This window comes from Erithacus rubecula (assembly GCF_903797595.1).
Source record: "Erithacus rubecula genome assembly, contig: scaffold_903_arrow_ctg1, whole genome shotgun sequence".
In the NCBI taxonomy this organism is placed as follows: Eukaryota; Metazoa; Chordata; class Aves; order Passeriformes; family Muscicapidae; genus Erithacus; species Erithacus rubecula.
The window spans coordinates 1,451-10,647 of NW_027635431.1; the positions used below are offsets into that span (position 1 = coordinate 1,451).

The 9,197-nt window shown below is 52.0% G+C and overlaps 1 long non-coding RNA gene across 1 annotated transcript; it reads right to left on the reverse strand.

Moving 5' to 3' along the window:
- Nucleotides 1-2,489: 2,489 nt before the first annotated feature.
- On the reverse strand, nucleotides 2,490-3,453 carry LOC306816815. The gene is made up of 2 exons (XR_013777787.1): nucleotides 3,260-3,453; nucleotides 2,490-3,175 (listed from the first exon to the last, which is right to left on the reverse strand). It is a non-coding gene; the product is annotated as an uncharacterized lncRNA (long non-coding RNA).
- Nucleotides 3,454-9,197: the final 5,744 nt, after the last annotated feature.

Genomic DNA, 9,197 nt, shown 5'->3' on the forward strand with positions numbered 1-9,197 from the left:
TCAAGCTCGCTCTGAACAGGCTTTGGCACACAGAGCACAACCTGGCTGGCCCTGCCATCAGCACACTGGTGCATGATGTTTCCCTTTACCACAGAAGAGCTTATCTGTTCTATCAGCTGGTGCTGTAACTTGTGCATTCTGCTCCTCACATGAATCTGCTAAAGGAGTTATGGCTGACAAAGAGAGATGGGATACAATAAACATCCCTGCTGACAAGGAACATCTTGCATTGAGAATAACACATGGGAAGATAAGCTGGAATTTCTGACTGACACTTCCCTTTACTCTAAAAGCTACAAAAACTTTCACGGAGGCAGAAGTCTCCTACACACACCCTGGAAATGTGTAGGACTTCTACAGCAGGCTGAGCTCACAGCAGGCTCTGAGGTCACAGAAGTCCCAGAGCCCCAAAGTTGCACAGCACCACAGCCACCGACCAGTCAGCCCTTGACCACAACTATTGTGGCAGTGGCAGTGGAAGACAGTACTCTCCCCTTTGAACATAGAGTATGGGCCTGGATGGTAGACAAGAAATGGCACACCATAAATGTAGAATCTTGTGTCATCCTGAAACAATTCCTTTGTGAAAGCAATACCATTGATGCCCAAGACATATGCCTAGATACTGAACAAGATGTATGTCACTTTGAGATCCAACCAGACATCATTCAAGACTGTGCTCGTATATATTGGTCAAGGTTGTGTGTGTTTAAGAACTGCCTGTACTTCTGTGGAGAGCAGACAATGTAAACAGATATTTTCCCATTAAAATCCAATCCAATTTTTGTATTTGTAATTTTGTTAATATTGTTGTGCATGATGATATATAGTCAGTACCAGTTGTATCCCACTGGCTCTTAAAGGTCAACTTTACTACACACCACCATCACCCACACCCATTGGCATGAACCTTACACTGGTAGAACAGTTAATGAAACATCCAGATCTAAATGAAATCTTAAAGGAAATCAAAGAGAATGGAGAAAAGGTTTTAATAACTGTCCACCATGATGCAAAAGAAATCAGTACCGTTTTGCAAAGAATAAAACAAGAGGTAAGCCATCACTGGTGGGATGCACACTTTGGATAGTCACCAAAGGCAACTGGTATACTTAATGCCCCAGTTCACCCAATCATTGTTTTGCTTCTTTCAGCCAGTGTAAGTGTGGTTTCATCTGTTGCAGTACTCATCTGTGTGTTGGGTTGATGTGGCCAGAAATGTGTATTCTATCACCATCTGTTGAAGCTGGGTAGGGTAGTGACTGTTATCTCTGTAGCACATATTGTCTGTTAATGGGCCGTTTTTAAGACTAAGTAGAGCAATCATCTTTATCTTTTCCACAACTCATCCTTCCTCCAGGAAGATATCATCTGCTGCTGAGCCATTAAGTCCCACTGTAAGACTGATAAAATTACATCATCCCACTGGGAGATGCTCCAGCCAGGGGAAGGAGCCAAGCTTTTCCTACCTAGATAAAAAACTGAGATTTTGGACACTAAGATACCTTCTTTCCACTGGATTCCAGAGGAATGCCGGGCCTGTCCACATCATCCCTGGACCTTGAGAGGAAAACTGCACCTTCTACAGGAGCACTGCTCCAACTGAACCACATCTGCCACTGCAGGAGGACTGTAGCCACCATTTAATGGGATTGCTACCAACACCCTGACTGACTGACAGGGTGTCAGGCTGTATTCTGACTCTGCCAGTGTTTTTGGGATTTTTCTTTGTAATACTGTGTTTCTATTTTAATTTTTCTTTTAAAGAACTGTTATTCCTAATTCCCATATCTTTGCCTGAGAGCCCCTTAATTTCAAAATGATAATAATTGGGAGGGAGAGGGTTTACATTCTCTATTTCAAAGAGAAGTTTCTGCCTTTATTGGCAGGTAACTGTCCTTCAAACCAGGACACACATCCATATCCATATCCATATCCATGTCCATATTGTTATCCATATCCATACCCATACCCATACCCATGCCCATACCCATGTCTATGGTCACATTCATGTCCACATCCACATCCATATCCATACCATATCCATATGCATATCCATGTCCAGGTCCATGTCCATATCCATATCCATATCCATATCCATATCCATATCCATATCCATATTCCTGTCCCCATCCCGATCATGTCCCCACCCATGTTCCAAAATGTCTTAGTAAAATGGCTTTATTTTTACCCTAATGTTGGGTGAAGGAATGAAGAAAAATGAAAGAAGATCAAGGCCAAAATAAAAGGATTTACCTGTCCATGCTGACTGAGTATGCATGTGTTTGGGTGGGTGGAAAGAACCATTTTTAGAGGCCTTTTCACTTCACTGTCTCCACAATCTTGGGTTTTTTTGCCCCAGTCCATCACTGTTTGGCTGTGGAAGATACCGGTGGAACAGAGAAAAGTTGAATCATAGAATGATTTTGGTTGGTAAAGACCTCCAAAACCATCCAGTATTCCTTGATGCTGCCAGATGAAATGATTGGATGCAAAAGGTGACATTTTCTGGGGTGGAAAGTAAAATCTGCTGTCCCAAATAAATTCCTGACATCAGTCTGCATCCCAATGGATTTTTGGCCTGCTGAGTCCAGGTGCCCACGGAGAGCCAAGAAGATGTGGAGACCACCAGACAGGTGAGTTCCCAACATGGATCACCAGGACCATGGACCACCGAGGTTCTCCCCAACAAGGGTCACTGAGAAGCATTCAACGGGGTCCTCCAGTGGAGATGGAGCTGGAGCAGTGCAGGAAGCTCTTCCCGCACGCGGAGCATCCACAGGGCTTCCCTTACCCGTGATCCCATTGGTGTTGGGTCACAGCAAAGCTCTGGGAGAAGCTCTTCCCACACTGGGGACACTGTTAGGGCTTCTCCCCGGTGTGGATCCGCTGGTGGGTGACGAGGGTGGAGTTTCTCTTAAAGCCCTTCCCACAGTCAGGGCAGCGGAAGGGCCTCTCTTGTGTGTGAATCTGCTGATGCCTGAGCAGATGGGATCTCTTCTGAAACTTCTTCCCACACTCAGGACAGTCATAGGGCTTCTCCCCAGTGTGGATCCTCTGGTGGACAATAAGGTTGCATCTCTGGATGAAGCCCTTCCCACATTCTGAGCACTTGTAGGGGCATTCCCCAGTGTGCATTGCCTGGTGCACGATCAGGCAAGAACTGTCACGGAAGCTCTTCCCACATTCCTCACACACATAGGGTCGTACCCCAGTGTGGATCATCTGGTGACTGGTGAGGTTGGAGCTCTTCCTAAACCCCATCCCACATTCCCCACACTCATATGGCCGTTCACCGGTGTGGATCATCTGGTGGTGGATCAAACTGGAGCTCAGGAAAAAGCTCTTCCCACATTCCCCACACACATACAGTCGTACCCCACTGTGGATCCTCTGGTGGTGGGTGAGTTGGGAGCACATCCTGAAGCCCATCCCACATTCCCCACACTCGTAGGGCCGTTCCCCAGTGTGGATCCCCTGGTGGTGGGTGAGCTGGGTGCGTGTCCTGAAGCCCTTCCCACATTCCCCACACTTGAAGGGGTGCTCCCCAGTGTGGAGATCTACCTCTGGTGGTAGATCAAACTGGAGCTCTGGCTGAAACTCTTCCCACATTCCCCACACTGGTAGGGCTGTTCCCCAGTGTGGATCCTCTGGTGGACAATCAGGTGGTAGCTGCAGCTGAATCCCTTCCCACATTCCCCACACTCGTAGGGCTGTTACCCAGTGTGCACTGTCTGGTGCCTGATCAGATCTGAGGTGTTTCTGAAGCCCTTCCCACATTCCCCACACTCGTAGGGCCGTTCCCCAGTGTGGATCTTCTGGTGCCGGACCAGGCCAGAGCTCGTGCAGAAACTCTTCCCACATTCCAAACACTGAAGGGGCTTTTTGCCATCATGAAGCTGCTCATGGACCCTCAGCTCAGAGCTCTGGCCACATCTCTGGCTGCCTGCCCGGCCCAGGTTGGGTCTTTCCTCCTCAGATCCCCATGATCTATGTTTGCAGCCGCTCCTGGTGTGGGATCTCCGTGGCTTTTCCTCCCTGTTGGATTCCTGTGCTGTAGAGTCATTCCAAATGGCGTCTTCCATGAAGTTCTGCTGCAGGGATTTGTCCTCCATGGTCTCTGTCCTCAGCTCCTGGTCTGGGGGAGGAAGGACAAGGAGAGGATGGGATTTGCCTCTGTACCAGAGGGAAGGAGAAGGAGATGCTCCCAATCCTCCCCAGCAGAACAGAGGGGGAAAGGGGCCATGACTTCCTCCTCACCTGCCTGGCTGTCCTGGGGCATTTTCTTCTTCCTCACAGCCTTTTTCTCCATCTGGATAAGACTTGGGAATGGAAAATCTTGGTTTGGGGGAAAAACGACATGAGTGATATGGCTTTGAAGGTCCTGCTGTCTGAGTGCATCTCTAAAAATGCCCAGGTTGTCTAGAGTCCATAAAAACCTCCAAAAATCACTAAGGAGTCCAAAAACACTCTCCCAGGAGATCCCTGTTCGCACTGTCTTCACTTTGGGGTTATGGAGGTCCCTGTTCTCAGAGCTGCTGGGGGCCCGTGGCTCCTGGGGATTCCCCCTCTCCTGGCTCTTGCTCAGGCACGCTGAGGGAGTTTTGTGGGTCCCAGGGCTCATCCTGTCCTGATTCTGACTCGGCTCCTCCCACTCCAGGCACTCAGAGCTTCTCCCGCTCCCCGCCAGCCCTTCCAGGCTCGGGGGGCCCGCACCCCACTCATCTCCCGGCTCCACCTCCCCTCCAGGCTGCCGGGGGTCCCCCAGCTCTGCTGTCGCCCCTCTCCCCACGCCGGGGCTCCCGCCTTTCATCCCCCGCCTCTCCCAGGGATCCCCAAAACCGATGTCCCGCCCTACCGGGACCGGGCCATCGCCACGTGGGCCCCTCCAAATCCCCCCAAGGAGCATTTACTGCTCAGCTTTGGATTCCTGCAAGAGCCAGAAACATCCCCTCCTCACATCAATAAAACAATACCTCTCCCACGGACACCCAAATACATTTGGGACTCGATTCCCGAATCTGCGAGGCACAAACACCAACCCCCATCCCCCAAGAATCCGAAACCCAACCAGCCGTGCCGGAGCTGCCGCGATAGCCCCGGGCCGAGCTTCCCCTCCGCGCTCACCCGCGGGATGCAGGAATGCGATGCTGCCGGGGCCAGCGGAGCTGCGGGCTCAGCGGGCTCGCCCTGCAGCACCGCGATTCTCCGCCTGTGCCCGCTGATCCTCTCCTGCGCTTCCTGCTCCTGCTCCTCCCCTTCCTCTCTCCTCCCCTTCCCCTCTCCTCCTCTTCCTCCCGCTGCTCCCCCGCTCGCATCCCGGACCCCCCTTTGCCACCCCCTGTGCCCCGCGGCCGCCGCAGCAGCGGCTGTTGGGGAGGGGGCAGCACCCCCTGAGCCTGCAGGGGAGACAGAGCAGCTGAGAGTTAGGAATCGAGCATCGAGAAATGCTTGGACTAGAAGGGGTCTGACAAAACCCTATGTTTGCTGGAATTTACGGTGCTTACAAGAACGGGGGAGAGCAAGGCTGCAGGATAAGATAAAGAGCTGGGGTGGGCGGTCAGGATGCAAGGACAAAGGCATCACAGGATAAGGGGGATTGTCCAGATCCATGAACCCAGGAAAACTGGTATCAAAGTCCAGAAGATGAGCAAAGGAGTAAAAAGAATATGTGCAAGGAGACAAGATGAAATGTTCAACTGAGAGGAACACTTGTTTCCTTTTTCCCAAGGAGCCGTGTGGAGCAGAAAGAGGCGTGTAGCTAATTGTAGTATGAAGCAGAGCAGGCAATGAATATGTATTAGGTGTATTGTGCAATTGTAGTTTGTAGAGAATAAAAAGAGAGGTGCAGGTCGCCAAAGGTGTGCGTGGTTTTGGAGGAGTTATCCCCCTGAGCGCTGAATAAATACATACCTACTCTTATACCTTATTTTGTGCGGTATAGAGAGTTTTTCCGCGCTTCACAGGGCTGGGCAGGGGGCTCGGGGCCCCCAGTGCAGATCCGTCCGTGCCGTCCCCCTCCCCCCGAGCCCCAGTTCCGCTCCCGGGGGTCGCTGGATGCGAGGGGGTGGCGCAGGTGGGGTGGGAGTGGGGAGCGCTGGGCGCTGCGGCTCTGCCGCTGCTACAAACACATGTTGTGGGATTGGCTTCTCCTGAATAGTCAGAGAAATACTGCGCCGTCCCGGCCCCGCTGCCCCCAGAGCCCGGCCTGAAGCGACCGGCCCGCCCCGAGTTCCCCCGCCCGCCGCGGCAGCGCAGGGCCGGGCGCCCTTGGCGGCTTTCGGCTTTGGCTCTGCGCTCTGAGGGGAGGGAATTTTGTGTTTCTGCTGCGGGGCGTTTTATTTTTCGGCGCGGCAGACGGAGCTGCGGGTATGGGCAGGAGTCTTAGGCGAGAGTGTGGTAGTTGTTAGTCTCCCTTTTCCGCCACTGCCAGGCCGCTTTTTGTTTCTGATTTCTGTTTTTCCTTCTGTTTTCCCCTCGCTGCCCGCGCAGCCCCTCAGGCTCCCTCAGGCTCGGCGGTGGCGCGGGGCAGCACGGGAAGGGCTTTTCCCGCCGGCGGCAGCCGAGCGTGAGGGGCCCGGGCGGCGGCGGGAGAGGAGGAGGCTGCGCTGGGCGAGCAGCGGGGCCGGGCACGGTGCGGCCGGGCACGGGCTGCGGGCGATGGCGGGAGAGGAGGAGGCTGCGCTGGGCGAGCAGCGGGGCCGGGCACGGTGCGGCCGGGCACGGGCTGCGGGCGATGGCGGGGCCCTGCCCGGTGTCTCTCTGCCAAGGATGTTTCTGTGCGGGTCGCTTGGAGTTTTGTTTGATGGCGCTTTTCCCACGCCTCCCCCGCTGCTTCTTCAGCCCGGGCGAGCGGGAGCGCAGCGGGGCGAGGGAGCGATGCAGAAATGGAGGCGGCAGGCGGGGCAGGGGCGCGGCGGGTTCAGAGTCCCGCACACCGGGTTTAGGGTCTCACGCTGCTGCCCGTGCAGGGACGGGGCAGGAGCTCCGGCGGCTCCTAAAGACTCCCTCCTTCCCTTGCCGGGAGCAGTGGGGCGTGCTGAGGGTGACTGAGAGGGGAGGAAGATTAAAGGCCCTTGTGATGTCACCGTTGTTATAATTCCATATTATATTATTGGCTTTTCGCAAGTATTAAAATGAATGCTATGTGTATAATGTTGCAAAACTTTGCTGTATGAATATAGTTTATTTTAGTTCTGCCCTTACCAAAACTTAGAAATAGTAATGTGATAAATATCTATATTTCTTGGACTATAACATCGTGATGTAAAAAGCTTTTGCTCATGTAACTAACTCGGAGAATGGCAAAAAAAGGAAGATATTCAGGAATTTCTAAACATTCTTGGATTATTCTGTCTGGATGAGCACAGGGGTGATGAACACCAGAAGTCCAGGGAAGGAATTTATTGATCTCTGTTATCTGAGAACGTGCTGACAAGAAAGAGCATGAGCCACAAGGAGAAAAAAAAGTTTTTAAAAGTTGATTTACGGGTTGAATAATGCATGAAAGTCTAGGAACCTACAACATGTTGATGCATTTAAAAAATGTTTTCTGAGTTAGTGTATGCTCCTGGCTGTATATCAAGCACCTGACCTTTATAACCTTTGGCTTTATTGTTTGTCTCTAACTGTCTTTTATTACACGTTTTGAAATTTACTAGCAAAGTGAATCTTGCTTTTCACACCATGGATTACCTGTGACTGCTCCTGACCTCTCTTTAGCAGCCCAGATTCTTCTACGATGTGACCACGGAGTGCCTCTCACTGCCAGGGACCTCCTGGTTCCTTAGAAGCCCCAGAGAGCCCTGCGATGTCACCATGGAAGCCTGTGAGTGCAGGTGAGCTCAGGGCTCTTTAAAAACCTGTCTCCCTCTGGGATGTGAGGATGGAGGCCTTGGGAGGGCTTTTGACCTGAGTGCTCTTTAGTAGTTCATAGAAACCTGGGATGTCACCATGGAGCCCTTGTCAGTGCCAGTGACATCAGAGTTCTTTGGCAGGGTGGAGACACGAGGCATGTCAGCACAGAGCTGCTGTCACTGCCTGTGACCTCCGTGTTCCTTAGGAGTGTGGCAACCACTGGCATGTCACAATGGAACCCCTCTGAGTGCCTGTGGCAAAGCACTTCTTTAGCAGCCTGGAGCCCCCTGGGATGGCCCTGTGGAATTCCTGTAACACTGTGTGACCTCATGGTTCTTTAGCAGCCTTTGACACCCCTGGAATGTCACCGTAGAGTCCCTGTGACATCACAGCTGCTTAGCATCCTGGAGACACTTGTGATGTTGCCATTGAGACCCTGTGACAGCCTGTGAGGTCAGTGTGGTTTGGCAAATGAGAGACTGCTGCAATGTCACCATGGAGCCCTTGGGATTGCACGTGACCTCAGTGTTCTTTAGGATCACAGAGACCACTGGGATGTAAGCATGGAACCTCGGTGAGTGCCTTTGCCAAATGGGCTCCTTGGCATGTAGAGACACATCTGTTGTCCTCTGGTGAGTGCTTGGGAGCTCACAAGTCTTTGGAGGGTGAAAGAGGTCTGGCATGTCACCATGGAGTCACTGGCCTCATGGGACCTCAGTGCTCTTTAGCAGCCCAGAGAGACTTGAGATGTCACCATGGACACTCTGTGCCTGTTTGTGATCTGTCTCCTTTTGAACAGGCTGGAGACAGCTCTGATGCCACCATGGACTGCAGTGGGTGCTGGTGGTTCAGGGAGGTGAGGGCAGGGGAAGGAACATGTGGCAGGTGTCGCTGGGAGCCGCTCTGGCACTCAGTCAGCAGGGACAGCACCAGAGTCCAGGCCTGGGAAACTCTTGTGTCCCCCACAGGCCAAGTGTTGTGGGACCGGGGGGTTTCTGGACGGTCACTGGACAGACTCAGGAGATGATTATTTGCTGTTCTTCAGGGTTGTATTTTATTATAGGGCGTGGGTATATGAGAGAGCTTAGAGAAAAGTTAGAGATTAGAGGTAATAAGAGCGAGGAGGAGGAGAGGAGGAGCGGGGAGAGAAGAGAGGAAGAAGAAGAAGAGACAAAAGCAGAGAGAAGAGAGGAGAAGCAGAGAAGAGAGAGAAGCAGGAGAGAGAGAGAGATTTTCCATTTGCAGTACAATAGGTATTATTCCATAATGAATAATCTAAATTTAAATAACCAATCTAATACAATATACTAATTTCCTAATATTTGTATGCAACCTAGAGG